Below are 20,425 nucleotides of genomic sequence, written 5' to 3'. Positions count from 1 at the left end.
TGTGTGACTTCATTCAATCTTTATGAAAAATACAGTCTAGTTATATTCTGTGTGACTTCATTCAGTCTTTATGAAAAATACAGTCCAGTTACATTCTGTATGACTTATTTATTATGAAAAATACTGTCTAATTACATTCTGTGTGACTTCATTCAGTCTTTATGAAAATGCAGTCTAGTTACATTCTGTGTGACTTCATTCAATCTTTATGAAAAATAGTCTAGTTACATTCTCTGTGACTTCATTCAGTCTTTATGAAAAATACAGTCCAGTTACATTCTGTATGACTTATTTATTGTTTATGAAAAATGCAGTCTTGTTACATTACATGTGTCTTCATTTATTATTTATGAAAAATGCAGTTCAGTTATATTACATGCAACTTCATTTATTGTTTATTGCATTTTATGATGAAATAGTTTTACAGTTCTTAAAAAAAGGTAAATTTTGCCAAGATTGGCAGTCATGTAAATAAAATGGGGGTGTATAATATACCAACTACACATAAAGTCAGCCAATTGGGCTGTAAGATTAGTCTTGTGTTTTTGTCTTATATGTACAAAAAAAATAACAAGACATAATTGTTAATTTCCTATAACACTGGATGTTGCTTTATTGTGTTTTGTGTTTAATATTTTATGAGTAGGGTTGCTGTGAGGGTACAGATAAGATACAGCATTTTCAAGTGCATTCATAAAGCTTACAGATGTCTTGTTTATCTGTTCTGGCTGTTTATGATAAACAGTTATTACTAATATAACATTTTTTATGCAAGACACTATGAAGTGCAAGTTTGTGAACATGAGACTGATAATTGTTTTGTATTTTTTTTTATAATTTCACATATTTGGAATTTTAAGCTTTAAGTATGAGAAGGGAAGTATGTAAAAGTTGTTTTTAAAGAAAAAAATTCAGTTTTTGCATTGCTTTAAACTGTTTTAACTTTCACATTAGAAATGCTTTCTTTTGTCAATGTTTGCTTTGCTTTTTTTTATTCATATTTGTAAGTGTCAAGACTGCATTAGGTTAAGTGCATGCAGTAAAATACCTGGTATTCAGTACATGTAGTCATGATATTTGCATGAAACAGTGAAAGATATGTTTTCTCTTATCTAGATCCATATATATATATGTGTGTGTGTGTGTGTGTGTGCATTTAGAGAGGGAGATATCTGAATGTGCACAGTCATTAAATCCTTCTGACTCCTTTGTTTAAATGGGTGCAGATGAAGTGGATGATGAAAATTTCATTTTTAGTGTGTATTTGATCAGAATGCTTGAATTGCATCTTGATTATCAGTGGATTACTTTATTATAAAGTTGAACAAATTAGCTTTCATCATTTAAGTTTAATTTTTCTTGCAAGATCACATTTTTCTTTTTTCTGTAAATAGTAAGTGGGGTGCAAAATTATTTTGATGAAGTTTGAAATAAATAAATTTTCAAGATGAAATAAAGATTGTCGATTTACCAAAGTAAATTAGAAATCCTCATGCTGATGTAAAATCTCTTTATTTCTTTTTATTTAAATATTTTTTTTTATATTTCTGTTTTTTATTGTGCTTTTTATGTACTTTTTAACATGTACATGCACAAATAGCTTTTTGATTTGCAGTTAAAGGTCCAAAACTTGTATTGATTTTGCTTTGTTTATTTTGTACATTTACCTTATTAATGTCCCGGTTGATTTTACACTTTATTACTAGCCTTTAGTGTGATATTGTTTAATTCTGAAGATGATTTTTTGCATTAATTGGAGTAGCCAAACAGAAGATGCAACTTTGATTTTATTGTTGGGTTAATATTAGTTGGAAGCATTCATGACGTAGCACTTTTCCAAGTTGGCAATGGCCATTATGTTGTCAACAATTTGTTAAGGTTTTTCCGTGTACAACTCTTTCTCATTATATTGTGCTTCCAGATATAATTGCTGTACCACTACATACTTCATGACCAAAATCATACCAATGTATAACTGTGGATTGATACTCCATGCCCCAAATCATACCAATGTATAACAGTGTGGCTTGATACCCCTTGCCGAAAATCATACCAATGTATAACAATGTGGAATGATACTATGGCCTCCATGACAAAATCATTCCAATACCAATGTATAACAATGGAATGATACTATGGCCTCCATGACCAGAATCATTCCAATACCAATGTATAACAGTGGAATGATACTATGGCCTCCATGACCAAAATCATTCCAATACCAATGTATAACAGTGTGGAATGATACTATGGCCTTTATGACCAGAATCATTCCAATACCAATGTATAACAGTGTGGAATGAAACTATGGCCTCCATGACCAAAATCATTCCAATACCAATGTATAACAATGTGGAATGATACTGTGTCCTCCATGACCAGAATCATTCCAATACCAATGTATAACAATGTGGAATGATACTATGGCCTCCATGACCAAAATCATTCCAATACCAATGTATAACAATGGAATGATACTATGGCCTCCATGATCAGAATCATTCCAATACCAATGTATAACAATGGAATGATACTATGGCCTCCATGACCAAAATCATTCCAATACTAATGTATAACAATGTCGAATGAAACTATGCTTCCATGACCAGAATCATATCAATGTATAATAGTGTATGTTGATTCTACTATGGACCCATGACCAAAATCATACCAATGTGGGTTTTGGTTATCTTGCATTTCTGATTATATCAGGACTCTATACATGTGTGGTTCTCACTGTAATGTGGTTCAGTATTTAATCAGGTCAGTGGTTATGGACCACATGATAATGATGGGGGAGCTGTATGCCATGTACCTCTTGATATATTTTGATCATACCTGGTATGAATGAATATGAAGCTAGACCAATCATTTTACCTTTGGCTCAAGGTCACAGTCAGAGAAATTTTATGTTAAGGTTTTATTTTAAGTTTTTCATTTGTTTATGTTTTCTAAATCCATTAAAAGATTTTCTGCACACTTTGAATGAATCATTACGAATCGATGACAATTGTTTCATTGACATTTTCGATTATAATCATTCAAAATTTGGATGAAAGTTTAAATTACAGGTTTTTCATTTGCCAATATTTCCTAAACCCCATGAAATCTCATCATACTTGGAATGAATCATTATCAAAATAAGACAATTTATTCAGTGACTTATGTGATTTTACCTTTGACCTTTATGGTCAAAGTTTTTGTTAAGATTTTGATTAAAGATTTTCTTACTAGCTTAAATTTTGAAAACTTCTTGCTGATTTTTGTACATGCTTTGTATGAAAACTATGAAGCTAACACAATTCATTCTGTGTCAAGGTCACACACTTTGAAAATTTTCATTAAGGATTTGGTTCAAGTATTTATTTGTTGATTACATTTCCTAAACCTCTAGATGGATTTTCATCATGCTTTGGACAAATTATCGTGAAACTAAAGCAATTTGTTCTATGACATGCTTTCTCAATCTTTTGACCTAGGAGTCAAGGGCATGTTTTTATAAGCAGTGGTTTGTCAGCCAGTATTAAGTATGTTTTCCACTGCCAGCTTTCAGTTCTAACATTGGCATAATTATTGGGTATGTTTATAGAGTTGACGTATATCATTATAGAGTTGACATGTATCATTACAGAATTGATGAATACATTTAATATTATAGATTTTGTCAATATAGCTGAAATCCATAAAATGTATTTTTATTTCAGGAATTACTTAATTTAGTAGATATCCATTTTTATTGTTATATTTAAGTTAATCACAGGTACAATGGTTTCCCTCTTATACAGCTACCCCATCTGCAACAGGAATGTGGGTTTGTCTTTCTTGAGGGGGATCAGACAGATGTGAATAATAACTACATATAAAGTATGAAAGGTGTAACTAATTTTCATATATTTAAAAACTTCCTTTCAAAGACAGAAATGTTATCACATAATGATAATGTGATGAAATGAATATCAATGTTATTTTTTGTTCAAAATATGTATAGTCCTCAATCTTTGTGCAGACTACCTTGTCAGCAAAATCTGGGCACAGACATTTGGTTATAACCATCCCTGTACATCTGTCAATTCCACCTTGTCAGCAAAATCTGGGCACAGACATTTGGTTATAACCATCCCTGTACATCTGTCAATTCCACCTTGTCAGCAAAATCTGGGCACAGACATTTGGTTATAACCATCCCTGTACATCTGTCAATTCCACCTTGTCAGCAAAATCTGGGCACAGACATTTGGTTATAACCATCCCTGTACATCTGTCAATTCCACCATGTCAGCAAAATCTGGGCACAGACATTTGGTTATAACCATCCCTGTACATCTGTCAATTCCACCTTGTCAGCAAAATCTGGGCACAAACATTTGGTTATAACCATCCCTGTACATCTGTCAATTCCACCTTGTCAGCAAAATCTGGGCACAAACATTTGGTAATAACCATCCCTGTACATCTGTCAATTCCACCTTCCCACTCCCTGCAGTTGAATGATGTTTATTTGAATCTTTATGACATATTTTCGTAGTGATCAAACAATGTTCTCTCATTTCTTTTGTCTAATAGCTTTCACCGTTTGGTTCTAAACTGAGAATGTTGGATGACATTTTGCACTTTTGCAACAACCTCTTCCTTTGTGGGCAATATGTACTTATCGCACAAGATGCTCAGTGTTTACAAAGGAAGTGAGGTTGTGACATTGACCTTTTTTGGTTGGTTTAATTTTCTAGTCTGGTACCCAGTTAAGTACATATTGCAACCTATTAGCTGGAAGCCAAAAAGGCTAACATACCATTTTACTATCTAGCAACTGGATGTCACGTTGATTTGAACTGAACAGTAATATGCCTCTCAACAGTTGGCCTATGTCATCTTGATAATTATCAGTGTTAATTAAAGCCACTAATTATCAAAGTGACAAAAGCTAACATCTGAGGAAAAATGGCAGTATGGATAATCAGATTACTTACCTCTTTATGTGGATTAAAGTAAGTTCTTTGGCATGCTAGAACAAACATCACTGTGTTGAGTTGAGACATTAACAGCTGTTAGCAACATTTCATTCTGTAAACAGCCATCATGTGGCCACTGACTTGGAGTAAATTTGACACTTTTGCAGTAAAATGGCCATGTTAAAGAAGGAGCTGCCCTTGAGGGGTAAGTTTGAACATGTGCTTGTCTGTGCCAAGGGATTCTGCCCTTAAAAAGTGGGTGACTGCTGGTCGGGGGATTGATAATGCTGCTAAAGCGAGTTTTAATGCTGAAACTAAATTTTCAATATAAATTTAAAGTATTTCCGTGTTTAGATTCCAATCTGTTTAGGCTGATATTCCTGTTTTGCATCAGTAGGGGCTGATGACATCTCTGCATTCCTTAAATAATGATAATAAGTTTTATTTCTCTCTCTCCCCCCCCCCCAACTCCCGGACTTTTGAAGGTCTTCATTTTATCTCCAGCTTGATGTTGTGAAGTCCTAGGTCAAGTTCACTTATTACCTTAGAAAATTTGAGTAGTTTCACATATTTGACATAGAAGCTTGCTCTTGCATGATGGATTTATTTCTGCACAAAACATTAGAAGGACTGCATGTAACTAAAATAAGGGATGATGTAAGATCTTCTTGCTTTTCTTCCAGCAAAATTTTGATTGAGTTACTGACCCTGTTTACTTTTGAATCTTAAAGGCTTCTTTGATTATACCCTGCTGGTGGGCATCCACGTCCTCTGGAAAATTTTCTAGTTGTCACAATTCAGCTGTGAATTTCACAATCTTTTAAAAAATTTGGAACTGTCTTTTCTTGTCAATATGGGTACATGAGAAAGCTTGCCAGTAGCATCTCATGATTAGGTGGTTCTTTCCAAAAGTGATAACTTGGCTGGAAACTTGTGTTTAACACAACTAAACCTTCATGCTCACCTAAATTGACAATGTCTACATGAACGAGAAGAAAAACTACAGAACTCCAACCAGTACTTTACGTGCAGAAGGAAACACCAAGACTTTATCATGATAAAATTTATTATCTGCAAGATGAAAGGAATTTATTTAACCAACATTCCACTAGTACTGAATGTGCCAGGCATATCAGGACACAAAAGAGATATTAATTTTCAAGGCAAGACATTCAGGAAAAACTTTCATTTTCATTTGCATGCAAATTATGTGACAGTGAGAAAAGTAATTACTTTCTATGTCCAAAATTGGATAATTAAGTACTTAAAATTTTCCACATTCAGTATATTTTATGTTACCATGGCAAAGAAAGGGTACCTTAAGTATAATATAATTGAGAGCACCATACAATAGGGTACTTGCATATGACTGTTTTGTTGCACAGCTACAAATTGGGGGATGCTCCTTTGCACCTTTCTGGCAAATAAGTGGAAAAAGTGTCTCCAGACAATTTTTTCTTTAACTTAGGAGGATTGTATTCTCCTCTTAGATCTTACCCGCTAGGTCGAATTCATCAGTCACAAATTTAAGGACCAGCCAATATCGTTATCACCCAAGTGTATTGTTAATATGCATGATGTCATCAAATTTAGCAAGATGAAGTAAAGTGATGAGAACTTTTATGACATATTTGTTCTGTTTGATGCACCCTGATGTGACGCTGTACTAAGCTGCTTGAGTCAAGAATTTTAATTTGTCAGTAGTTCATCTTTCAAGGTCACTATTCCAATGAGAGTGGGTGCATGTCCATCTTGCAAGGTCGCTATTCCAACAAGAGATGGTAATTGTCCAGCACTAGTTCATCTCACATGGTCATTATTCCATCAAGGGAAGGTACTTGTCTATCACTATTTCATCTTGCAAGGTTAATATTCCACCAAGAGATGGTACTTGTCCAGCACTAGTTCATCTCACGTGGTCATTATTCCATCAAGGGAAGGTACTTGTCTATCACTATTTCATCTTGCAAGGTCAATATTCCAACAAGAGATGGTACTTGTCCAGCACTAGTTCATCTCACGTGGTCATTATTCCATCAAGGGAAGGTACTTGTCTATCACTATTTCATCTTGCAAGGTCAATATTCCAACAAGAGATGGTACTTGTCCAGCACTAGTTCATCGCACGAGGTCATTATTCCATCAAGAGAAGTACTTGTCTATCACTATTTCATCTTGTGATGGCAACAGCCCAGCATGAGGGAAAATAGTACATAAATTGCCAGGTTCCATGTCAAATTTTGCTTAAAATCACATGACACGAAACCGATAAATTCATTGACTTGCACACTATGCAGCATACTAAATATATTGAATGATTTACCTGACCGGTTTTCAGGTGGGGAAAACTGTCATAGTAATTTGCAATTGTAATATTATTATTCCATTTTCAAATGTCTTTTTGAGTTATTTTGTAGAAATTGCATGTATTATTACCCAGTACATCTATTATGTAGTCATGGATACAAATTTCTTCCCATAACCTTCAGTTGTTTTGCTCAACTAAAATGTGCACAGAAGGTCCAGCAACATGTCCATGAATGAATCAGCATTAAATGAATTAAATTAAATTCAAAATTAAGACCAAAGCCAAACATTTAACTTTTTTAACAAGTATAGGGTGCAATTTTTCTCCATTTCATGATTATTAGCGTGTTAAAAAAATGTCCATTGATTTTATTATGATTCTCTCTAATGTTGCCAATTTGTATTTTGGTACATCTTGTAGAAGAACCAGACACTTTGTATAGTTTTTGTATAATGACATAATGAATAATGATATAGTGCAAAGTTTCATATCGATTTAGGAAAGTGCTTAGGACTTTTACGATGTGTGTGTTTGATCCAAATCTGGTTTTTGGCTTGCTATCAGAATTTATTTTTAATGTTGATTTTCTTTTAATTACCGTATGGGCACAAAATAAGTTTTCTTTCTGTGGAAACTTAAAGTGGATGAAATCTGTACTGTTTTTAATATACAAACTGGTCTGGACACCACAATTCTAGTCTAAATGTGTTAATGCATATATTTTTTCATATAAAAATGCAAGGGTACAGCTTGCTAAGATCGTTAAATTATGGTTTTAAGAGAAGGAAAAAAACTGTACTTACAATTGGAGAGTATAAAAATTACAGTCACTGTAATGTCCTTTTTTAAAAGTATCAAAATTTGAATAGTTGATACTATTTTGTTAGTATTACATTCGTAAGATTGTGTTTATATTAGTGTGAATGTTCATTAATAATTTATTATTAATTCATAATATAACAAATATATTTTAAATTTTTCATATATATGTATTTTTCATAAATGATATGTTGAATTTTGAATTTGCAATGTTGCTTATGGTAATTTTTGAAAGCAAAATTTTGTATTCATCAGTAAAAAAAAATGCAGGTAAAATAAATGACCCATGTCTTACCTGTTAGTGTGGTAGGTTTGTGAATGGAGTAGCATTTCATTGCAGCATGTGACATCAGACCAATAACCATCATTGTATTCAAAGATGCAAGCAAGCAAGGGATAAAATCATATATATCGTATATACTTGCATATTGGTTAGATCCAGACTGCAAATTGCATAATGCACTAGTAGATTTGGGTCTATGCAGTCTGATGGGAGTAATTAGTTGAACCCACAACATAGACCTTTATCTACTTGCACAATGTGTTACAGCACATCAGGGTCTATGTTGTTTGCATTTGTGACTTGTAAGCAAGTACATATGGTAGCCTGTCTCAATTCATGCTAGAAATTTACAGATATGCTCTACCTCTTGAATCCGTTTTAATTGATATTAAGTACCCATTAGCAGACAGTTGTTGCATACATGTGATTCTGCTGACAGTAATACAACAATTCCATTTTGAAGAAAGAAAAATAAATGTTATTTTTATACATTTTATCTGTACATTACAGAAAACATATGGAGACCAGAACTGTTTTACCGTGCAATGTTGTTTGCTGTGTAAGAGATTAAGAATTGTTAAACAAAGGCTAACATGAATACACAGTAAGCTATACATTGATGACCCTATTGCTGCAGTTTGGAGGGTTTAAAAGCCAGAGTTGGAAGGTTTCTTTGGGAGTTACAGTAATAAAGGGATCAGAGGTGGTCAATGATGGCTTTTAAGTCTATGTTTATAAACTATGCTGATCTTTGGCAGATGCAAGATTAAAAAAAGAGATCCCAACCAGACATTGATTTCAGCAGAAACAATTGAGCAGGTACAACCAGACATTGATTTCAGCAGAAACAATTGAGCAGGTACAACCAGACATTGATTTCAGCAGAAACAATTGAGCAGGTATTTAAAAAATTGTCATGAGGAATATATAAGGTCAGCTCTTTTTTTGTTGGTCGATGTCAAATTGCCAAAACATGTGCATTTTCCAATTGCTGAAGCATTTCCTTGGTAAGAAATGTTGCGAGAAATTTAGTAAAGCAATGAAAATCAGAATTGAAGTGTGCATGTGAGAGGCAAAGGTTTTGAGCCTGCATTATGTTTCAAGTAAAGTGGATTTTAAGATAGTATATGGAAGAAGACGACATCACCAGGCATATTCATGCATCATAGTATATGGAAGAAGACGACATCACCAGGCATATTCATGCGTCATAGTATATGGAAGAAGACGACATCACCAGGCATATTCATGCATCATAGTATATGGAAGAAGACGACATCACCAGGCATATTCATGGGTCATAGTATATGGAAGAAGACGACATCGCCAGGCATATTCATGCATCATAGTATATGGAAGAAGATGACATCACCAGGCATATTTATGCATCATAGTATATGGAAGAAGACGACATCACCAGGTATATTCATGCATTATAGTATATGGAAGAAGACGACATCACCAGGCATATTCCTGCATCATCACTTATGACCAATAATTCTTCTGTAACCCACTTTGAAGGCATTGTTTAAAACTGGATCAAAAGTGGATAAAGGGGTTTTTGCAGAGACTTCGTTCATAAATTTTGTTGCAGAGCATACTTTACTGTTCCTCACTGCATATTATTGTATTTAATTGGTTAAAGTTACATTTCCAAATTCAGAGATGGCACGGAAACGTTCATGCCAGTATACAAAATCACACATTATCAATTTGTACTGAGACAGAAAATTTGAAAATATTTGTGAAAGTCAAAAGTTTGATTCAGCATAGATCTTATGCGAAAAATATATACTTGTTTGGTTTTCAGTTCACTTAGAACCTGTAAATTTTGTCAATAAAAAAATCTACTGGTTTAGAAGCCAATCTACTCTACTGATTGATTTGGTAGCCTGGTTCTGTCACGAATACACTGTTGTGTTAGCACCAGTATTGCTGCAGTGATGTCACTGTTCACAAAATTTTACCTGTCCAAGTGTCTATTAGTGTTAAGTCTTTAACAGACAGCAGATGGTGAAAAGAAATTCACTGTCATATATCAAAATAAATTCTTTTCTTCTAACTTTACATTATTAAATCCAGAATTTGATTGTAATTTTGGGTAATTGTGTTTAATTTTGGGAGAATTTGGTTGTAATTTTGGGTAATTGTGTTTAATTTTGTGTGATTTTTGCAGCTATATTATTTGGTTTTTCTTGTTTAGTTTGATTGCTTTGTTTATTTTATGTGCATCATGTATAGGATTGATGTCAGTTGTATATTGCAATTCATTTTCCATCGTCTCGAGCCATGAATGACAAACCATTACACTTCTTTGTGCAGAGATTTCCTTGTTTCTCACAAATGTGAACCTGCTGAACAAACCACTGCAATTGCATGCAACATCATTTTGCTATGGTGACCTAACATGGCTTTCAAGTTGACTGAATGAGCCAATCTGAGTTTCTCTTTCAAAAAGTCACTTGTCAGGTGATAGAATGGGCCCTTACAATAACGTATCAAAGATTGTTACATTGCATGATGTATTTATGATGATGCATACTCAGAAGAAATGTAGTTTCCATATCTGTTGTTACAGGTTACAAAAGAGCTTAGTGGAATGCTTGCCATGCTTTGTGATGATGTTCTTTTTCTTGTTGAATTTTAACTGTTCACTGAATAAATATCCATTATGTGCAGATATACTCCAATTTACCATATTTAATATAATATATACACCGTATGGTTAAAAGAATTAGGATTTGGGCAGATTTTATGAGTTTAACAACCTTATTAGCTGGCAACAGCTGGTTCCACAACTTTTCAAATTTTAAAATTCCAGCCATCAGCTATTACAACACTGTAGTGACTGAGCATTATACTTTCAATATTGAGCCAGCTGGTTCAAAAGATAATGAAAAGGCTGGTTTAATTTCATGATAATAAGCACACACTGGTTTTGTTACAGTGCCACCATCATGTGTTAGTATTTGCTTGAAGAGTTAGCTCCCTTGGTCTGTGTTGGGAACTCTTCACTTAAGAGGTTCATTCTCTTTTCCAATATGGTTGTGCCCAATGAAACACATCAAAGATCCATTTCTGAGACTAACCCACAAAATGAAGTTGTAACCAAGTATACATTTAGTTTTTTCCCCCATGTGTTGCTCTGACATCATACGTGACTGTCTATTGTCTGCTATACAAAACTTGACATATTAGAGGATGTGAAATCTCAGCTGACCGCTCCAGTGGCCTAGTGGTTAGAGTGTCTGCCTCGGAAGCGGGAGGTTGTGGGTTCGATCCCCGGTTTAGTCATACCAAAGACTTACAAAAATGGTACTAACAGCTGCCTCACTTGGCGCTCAGCATTATGACGTTAGTGTTAGGACTGGTCGGCCTGGTGTCAGGATAATGTGACTGGGTGGGACATCACGCTACATGTCTGCGGCATGATGCCCCAGTGCTAGACATCACTATAAACTGCCACACTGCAAACATCGTAGCGATATGACTGAAAAATTGTTAAAGCTACGTTAAAAATCCAAATCAAACACACACACACACACACGAAATCACATCTGTTTGTTGTGCTGCCTGGAACTTTGAGTGATGAAAAAGCTAACACATTTGCCTAAAAGACTAGAACATGAAATTTGAAATTCAAAACAAAGGGTATTTGCTTGATTTTATCAAAGCATAGTAGAAACAGTATGATTGATTTATAATACAGGAGGAGGTCTCGAACTTGGTTGCAATTTTAGCACATTTGTAACCCCTGTTAAGTAAAGCAGGATCCAAGAATTCTCAGATGACTGAAATGGTCAGCATTAAAATTTTAATTTCTCTCGGATTTGCTGAACTTGTCTATCATATATGCTTTTGCAGTAACCATACCAAAAAGTTTTTAGTAGTTACTTTTAGTGAATGCATTTCAAATGTAAAGGTCTTCTATCTTGTTTTGTTAGCTGTACTGGTTATAAACCAGAAGGGCTTATGTGATGTACTTGATTCTGGTCTACATCTATTAGCACAAGTTTATTATTGCTACTCCTCTTAAACTCAGGAGAGGATTGCCACCAAACTTTACAAGCACATTTATCTGGAGGTCTGCTTGGTCCTAAATGTAACGAGGCCAGTATGACCATGGTGACAGCCATTTGGAAAATCTTTGTTTTATCATGACTACTGCTAAACAGAAATATCGACATTGGGTTTTCAGTAAATGACTTTTTATGATGTCTAGTTGGTCCTAATTAAAAATGCTACCTCCAGTGTTGCCGACATGGTGACCATGTTAAAATTCTTGTCACTACTCTGCCTGGATAGATCATCATAATGAGATGGGATTTTCAGCAAAAAATCAATTATGATGTCTTGTTAGCCCTACTTGAGCTGATTTCCAATATTGCCTGCCTGGTGGCCGTCTTAAAAATCTTCTTATTGCTAATTGTTATATCAGTTATGGGCTTTTCATCAAAAAGTTTTTGTGATATCTTGTTGGTCCTAAATAAAAATGGTGCCAATCTGACTTAGAGTATGACCTCAGTGGTGACCATCTTGAAAATCTTATCTCTGATGATTCTGAATTGTGGGTCATATTAGCACTGGGTTTTCACCAAAGACTTCTTTTGATATTTATAATATATAATTGGAAATCGTACTGATCTTACATCCTGGATGACTGCCATGATGGTCAGCATGATACCCAGTGGAAATGGTATCAGTCTTACATCCAATATGGCCAACAGCTGGTTTCAACACTCATTAGTTTATAAAAAGTAATTGTCCTATCTTGGATTCTTGGAAATAATTTTGGGGGGCAGTAGAGTATCAGTCCCTTTGACAGATCTTTTGGTTTTTCACTTTGTTGCATTTGGTTACATTTTCATCATCAAAGTTTAAAGTATTGTACCTAATTAATTAGTCTATGAGAATGTCCCATCTCTGGTCATGTATTATTGACAACCAGATCCAGTGTAATTGCAGACCCATATAAGATCAGGATCAATACATTTTGAGCAAACTGGGTAGATAATAATTTATCAGTTAAGTGATGGCAGATCTGGGTATATTCTGCCTGTTATACACAATTATAGATTGTTGTATTGTATATGTTGTCTGGATGAGTTGTAATAGTTTATTGCATAGGTAGTGTGGATGAGTTCTAATAGTTTATTGTATAGGTTGGGTGGACAAGTTGTAATAGTTTATTGTATAGGTTGGATGGACAAGTTGTAATAGTTATTGTATAAGTTAGGTGGACAAGTTGTAATAGTTTATTGTATAGGTTGGATGGACAAGTTGTAATAGTTTATTGTATAGGTTGGGTGGACAAGTTGTAATAGTTTATTGTATAGGTTGGGTGGACAAGTTGTAATAGTTTATTGTATAGGTTGGATGGACAAGTTGTAATAGTTTATTGTATAGGTTGGATGGACAAGTTGTAATAGTTTATTGTATAGGTTGGGTGGACAAGTTGTAATAGTTTATTGTATTGGTTGGGTGGACAAGTTGTAATAGTTTATTGTATTGGTTGGGTGGACAAGTTGTAATAGTTTATTGTATAGGTAGTGTGGACAAGTTGTAATAGGTTATTTTATAGATTGGATGGATGAGTTGTAATAGTTTATTGTATAGGTTGGGTGGACAAGTTGTAATAGGTTATTTTATAGATTGGATGGATGAGTTGTAATAGTTTATTATATAGGTTGGGTGGACGAGTTGTATTAGGTTATTGCTGGGGTCCCAAAAATGCGGGTTACATTTGGCACCCCAAGCCGTATCCTGTGGCCCTTGGGCCATTGAAAATGCCCTCATGTGGCCCTCAGGGTAAATTGAGTTTGAGACCTCAGGGTTATTATGTGGATTGGGTGGTTGAGGTGTGATAGGCTATTGTATGGGGTGGGTAGAGGAGTTGCATTAGTTATTGTATAGGTTGGGTAGACAGTTTGTAATAGGTTGTTGTATAGGGTGTGTAGATGAGTTGTAATTAATTATTGGTTGGGTGGATGAGTTGTAATAGGTTATTATATAGGTTGGGTGGATGAGTTGTAATAGGTTATTAGAGAAGATGGGTGGACGAGTTGTAATAGGCTGTTATATTGGTTTGGTAGACAAGTTTTAAAAGGTTGTTACATAGGTTGGGTGGATGAGTTGTAATAGGTTGTTAGATAGGATGGGTGGATGAGTTGTAATAGTTATTGTATATGTTGTAATAGTTTATTATATAGGTCAGGTGGATGAGGTGTCATAGTAGGTTTTTTATATGCTGGATAACTTGAAAGACAAGTTACCCTAACATATCATAGTTCACATACAGTAACCTTTTTATTATGTACTCCGATTTATAACTTGTATCTGTTACCTTATCTCTTAACATCAGTGTAGGAAGCAGATTAACAAATATTTAAATAAAAATGCTTGTGTTATACGTCATCTTCATTCAAAATATCTTTATTAATGGTATGAATAACACAGAAGAGTTGGATGGTATAGAGCAAAAGTTTGGATGTTGCCATGCGGTAGTGGTATGCATCAGTATCAATGAAGGACACTGCTTGATGACAATGTGTTTGGGAAATATATTCATTTATGGCTTGTGTAAAGTCTGCTGGGATAAAACTAGAATGTGTAATTAAGATAAATTTATCAAAACCAACATATGCCTCCAGTATACGTAAGAAATGTCTGTTTGTAGTGTTCTTCATGACAATTTTGAGATACTGTCATCATAGGAATAGATCCATCTAATATTTTAGTAGCTGTTTGAGTGTATGTCATTGCTGGTTTTGATTGTATATCATTGTTGGTGTTTAGCGTATGTCATTGTTGGTGCTTAGTGACTTGAAATAAGAAACCTTGTTTTAAATGGGAGTATAATTTGTAAGGCTTTAAGATTTTTCAAATATAAGAGAAAAACATTTTACGATCGGTCTTATCAAAAAAGGAATATGCTGGTCATTCAGCATTAATTAATTGACAGGAATAACCAATCTACTCATATTTTTAATGGGCTTGTATTTTATTGGTATAACAACCTTATGTTACAATAATCAGACAAATCGGTGGCTTTTAATCATTTACATCACTAAAAAAAACTAAAAACGTTTACATGTTTTATGAAAACACTGAAATTGTAGTTGCCACACACTATTTTAGCATCTTTTGATGAATTATTTGTTGCAATATAGCTGATGAGGGAGCTTAGATGGTCTTGTTGTGTAACAATACGACTGCTTCCAGTATCTTGTCTGTAAATGATATTATAGCCAGCTGTACAGTATGCATCACGAAAATTGCCAATAGATGATTACAGCCCATACTTTAAATTGTTATCAAAATCAGATTTATTAATGAGTAAAATAGAAATAGCAGATTTACAAAATTAAAGCAACTATACAATTGCCTCATTTCAGTTAATTATTTTATAAGAAATATGAGTAAAGGAGGTTTACAGATAAAAGCTAAATTCGGGGAATAACACTTCTTTTAAACAATGTTTTTATTTCAGTAATACAGCAGCTTACATGCGCACAGTAGACACTGACTTGATGAATAAATTGTTAATTGCACCTGTGTAGTGCAAGTACTTCTGACTTGAATAGGAAATTGTTAATTTTATTGTAACTTCATTATTGATATTGTCCTTGCTCTCTTCATATCAGTAGAATAATAGAGTCGAGTGGGTGCAAATAAATTTTTTTTGTAAAGCCATTGTGTTTCCTATTTTAGATAGATTGAGTTGTTGTTTTTTTTCCTTCTGGAAATTTGTCATCTTTTATCTGAAAAATCAGATTATTTGTCATGGTATATCTCCATCAGTATTGATTATGTCAGTAAAGCAACTAGTTCATATTAGCTTATTTAGTCAAATAAGGAATTCTTGTAAAATGATTGTGTTCGAATATCTTCTTGTAAAATGATTGTTTTGGAATAAAGAACTATTATGAAATGTTTGTCTTAGTGTAAGTAATATCTGCAAGACAGGATGAAGAAATCTCTTGTTTACATTGAGAACTCTTTGTCACAAGAATTCTTACAGGGTTATTGTTAAGTAAGCAAAGCTTCTTTCTGATACTGAATTGCTTATGAACACAACCCTATTTTGAATATTTAAGACTCCATTTTTGATGTTTATAATTTTTTTAAAAAAAACTATAAAAAACTATACATTTTGTAAATATTTGTAGTCTCCTGGATTATTCAAATCTTAATGACACAAAATGATCTTTAACACTGTTCAGGTGAGCCATAAAAGGCTACCATGATAAAAACAAAAGTTGCCTTGTAAATGGACACATGAGATGGCTGGTTTGCAGTGTACACTAATTATTAGTAGATTCTCCTTATAACATTGTTCAGGGTAGCTATAACAATATACCATGATATAGGCAAAAGTCGCCTTGTATGGGACACATGGGATGGCTGGTGTGCAGTGTACACTAATTAATAGTCTCTCTCTATAACATTGTTCAGGGTAGCCTAGACTATACCGTGATATAGGCAAAAGTTGACTTGTAATGGGATGGATGGGTGTGCAGTGTACACTGATAAATACAGTAGTCTCTCTCTATAACACTGTTAAGGGCAGCCTTAAAAATGTACTGTGATATAGACAAAAGTTACCTTGTAATGGGACACGTGTATAATAAATAGATATAATTTGACCAGTGTAACTGAATGTATGACCATACACAGGGAAAGTGTTGTGCTGGTGTGAACTATACTGAGTGCTAACTCTTGCAGGAAAAAAGCATTGGATAACTACATGCTTGAATATGTGTACAGCCAATGGTAACAATATTTGTATCTGCTATTAAATAACATCCTGGCCATTCTGTGTATGATTTAAATTGTACAGCACAAACCATGATTTCCTGTGCATTACAATGTGGCAGATCTAGATTAATGCTGTTCACATATTTGTAAACAGTAAACAGTTTTCTGTCACTGTAAGGTACACAAGTCAGTCCCATTTACAAAGTGGATACGATCATCAATCCCATTTCATTATTTAGCAATAATATATATAAAATACCTCCCTATAAGGTGACCTTGCACACAAGGCTGTGAACTTGCATGGTTCCCATTGAAATCATTATAGCAAGGGAGGACTGTACATAGAATGTGTTTAGACTGTTCAGATAGCTTCATCCAGCCATTACATTATGTTTGATATTTTGAGTGTACATATTTTTCGTTCTTAATTATTACCCTTGTTCAAATTACTCGCATAAAGGGTGTACTTATTTGTATAGAATTTTTCATTTGTACAGAAATAGAGTTAAGTCCTTGTGGTGCCATGAACTAATACTTTTGTATTTACATTATGCAGTTTGTAAATATGCTGTTATCTTCATCTGACTACATGCTCTGGATGAAGACAGCTAAACAAAAGTAAAGGATCATACATGGGTGTTCAGTAAATAAAATGTAGAACAAGTTGAATTTTGTGTGCAATAAGTAACTGTAGCAGGATGTTGTATTCATGAAGTTTTGTAAGTTACATTGTAGATAAACACAAAGAGGGACATTCAGTTCCTTATTCAATTGCAGATACTTGGTGATGTTGCTGTCAAGTTACATGACATGTGACCTCTTGAATATAATATGTATCACACTGTTGTAACTTGATACCAGTTGTGTAATACAATTATACTAAGGGGTATATGTCACACAGTTACATAGCTTACTGATAATAGCAAATGTGACGATATACTCCAGAGTGTATGTTACACTGCTGTAACTTAATAGAAGTTAGGCAGATGATACACTACAGGCTATATTTCACACTTAGACACAACTTATTAGTCACACTGTAATGTATAGTGGGGTATGTCACACTGGTGTAACTTGATAGCAGTGTGACATTGTATGTATTTCACTGCCTTCAGACAACTGTGAAATTAAACAGGGTACATGACACTGGTGTAACTTAGTAACAAATGATTGACATATGTGTTGCACCGATGTAACTTAATAGCAACAGGGTGACATGATTGTTACATCACATGTCGTACTAATGTAACGATATAATGTTCTTGGCATAATGAAGTTAATGAATGCATATTAAATGTAATTACATGCATAGTAAATAAGGTATATTGTATGAAAATGCAGTCTGATCAACCTGGTACTTTGATTTCCAGGACATGTAGACAGATGAAAGACTTAATTGAAACATGTCAAGACTCTGGTAGATTTATGTTGATCTAGTTTGGCTGATAGATGGGTCCATAGTTGGCAAGAAAATGTGTGCTAGCAAGAGTTGTAAATAAAACATTAATATAAATCATGTTTGTTTGCTTGCTTTGCCTTCCATGCACCATCTAAACTAATAGAAATTTTATGCCATTGTATAAATCTAGTGTTTGGTTTGATACATGGAAACAATTTAAGACTCACCAAGCCATTCAGGTCCTTACATTTAATGATCTCTGTCCATCTGTCTGTCTGTCAGACATCAACATATTCAATGTTGTAGCACTCAGTGAGGGGTTTACCTTGTCTGCATTAAAAAGCAAATGTCAAGGCTTATGCAATGAATGAAAGTTTCCCTTGTCTGATGTAATGAATACTGTTCACTGTGACCCTTGTCTGATGTAATGAATAATGTTCACTGTGACCCTTGTCTGATGTAATGAATGATGTTCACTGTGACCCTTGTCTGATGTAATGAATGATTTTCACTGTGACCCTTGTCTGATGTAACGAATGTTGTTCACTGTGACCCTTGTCTGATGTAATGAATAATGTTCACTGTGACCCTTGTCTATGTAATGAATGATGTCACTGTGACCCTTGTCTGATGTAATGAACAATGTTCACTGTGACCATCATCTGATGCAATGAATGATGTCACTGTGATCCTGTCTGATGTAATGAATAATGTTCATTGTAACCCTTGTCTGATGTAATGAATAATGTTCACTGTGACCCTTGTCTGATGTAATACTGTTCACTGTGACCCTTGTCTGATGTAATGAATAATGTTCACTGTGACCCTTGTCTGATGCAGTGAGTAATATCCAGTGTGACCTTTGCCTGATGCAATAAATGAAGGTATGAGCCTCGTCTGATGCAATGAGTAATCTTCAATAACTTTTTTCGATGCAATGAGTAATGTTCAATAACTTTGTTCGATGCAGTGAGTAATAGTCCATATGATCCTTATCTGATGCAAGGAGTAATGTTCAGTATGACATTTGTATGATGTAAGTCAGTATCCTTGTCTGATGCAAGGAGTAATGTTCAGTATGGCATTTGTCTGATGCGAGTAATGGTCAGTATCCTTGTCTGATACAATGAGTAATGTTAAGTGTGACTTTTGTCTGATGCAATGAGCCTTGTATGCTTGGATGTGATATGTTCCATGTGACTCTTGTAGGATGCAATGAGTAATGCTCATTATGACTCATCTGGTGCAATAAATGAATATTCTAGGTGATCCTTGACAGAGGGAATGTGTAAATATTTTTTGGAATTGAGTGAATTAGGTTTCTCAACTAGATCCAGCACAGTAAGAAAAGTGAGCCTGCAAAAGAATTGATGATCACTTGAGCATAAAAAGTCGGTTAGTGTGTTCAATCAAGACAACAGTATGGTGAAGGAGATTTTAATAAATATGCACTCCTCTCCCCATCTCTCTCTCACACAAGTACTGGTACATCTATCCTGGATTCTTCTTCCACCAAATACAATGGCTGCCATCTATATCATGTGCTGAGTAAGCAAAACGTTTCTATTAGATAGACAAATATGCATGGTAGATAGGTATTAATTGACAAGTACTCAAGGGAGATAATTATTAGAAAAGTATGCACAGCGGATAGGTTTTAGACAAATATGCAAGGTAACAGAAGACAGACTTTCGACAAGTACCATGACAGATGGGTATTAGACAAAGAGCCAAGGTTTACAGGTATTAAATGGACAAGTACTCAAGGGAGATAATTATGAAAAGTATGTATGTTAGATAGAAATTAGACAACTGTGTAAGTAAACAGATTTTTAAGGATGTTGACTGTTCTGCATTTCCCTTTGTTCAAAAAACAGTTGCATCAATTAATCCATAGAGACATTCTGTAT

At 34.3% G+C, this 20,425-nt stretch overlaps 1 long non-coding RNA gene across 1 annotated transcript; it reads left to right on the top strand.

Moving 5' to 3' along the window:
* Nucleotides 1–170: 170 nt before the first annotated feature.
* Nucleotides 171–18,629, top strand: LOC149790456 (uncharacterized). Its single transcript, XR_016423856.1, has 2 exons — nucleotides 171–13,521; nucleotides 13,557–18,629. It is a non-coding gene; the product is annotated as an uncharacterized LOC149790456 (long non-coding RNA).
* Nucleotides 18,630–20,425: the final 1,796 nt, after the last annotated feature.

The sequence above is a fragment of the Sinohyriopsis cumingii genome, chromosome 10 (assembly GCF_028554795.1).
Source record: "Sinohyriopsis cumingii isolate HCF-2022 chromosome 10, ASM2855479v2, whole genome shotgun sequence".
Lineage (NCBI taxonomy): Eukaryota > Metazoa > Mollusca > Bivalvia > Unionida > Unionidae > Sinohyriopsis > Sinohyriopsis cumingii.
Note: the sequence above shows the minus strand (reverse complement) of the source record. Positions and strands in the feature narration are given on the sequence as shown.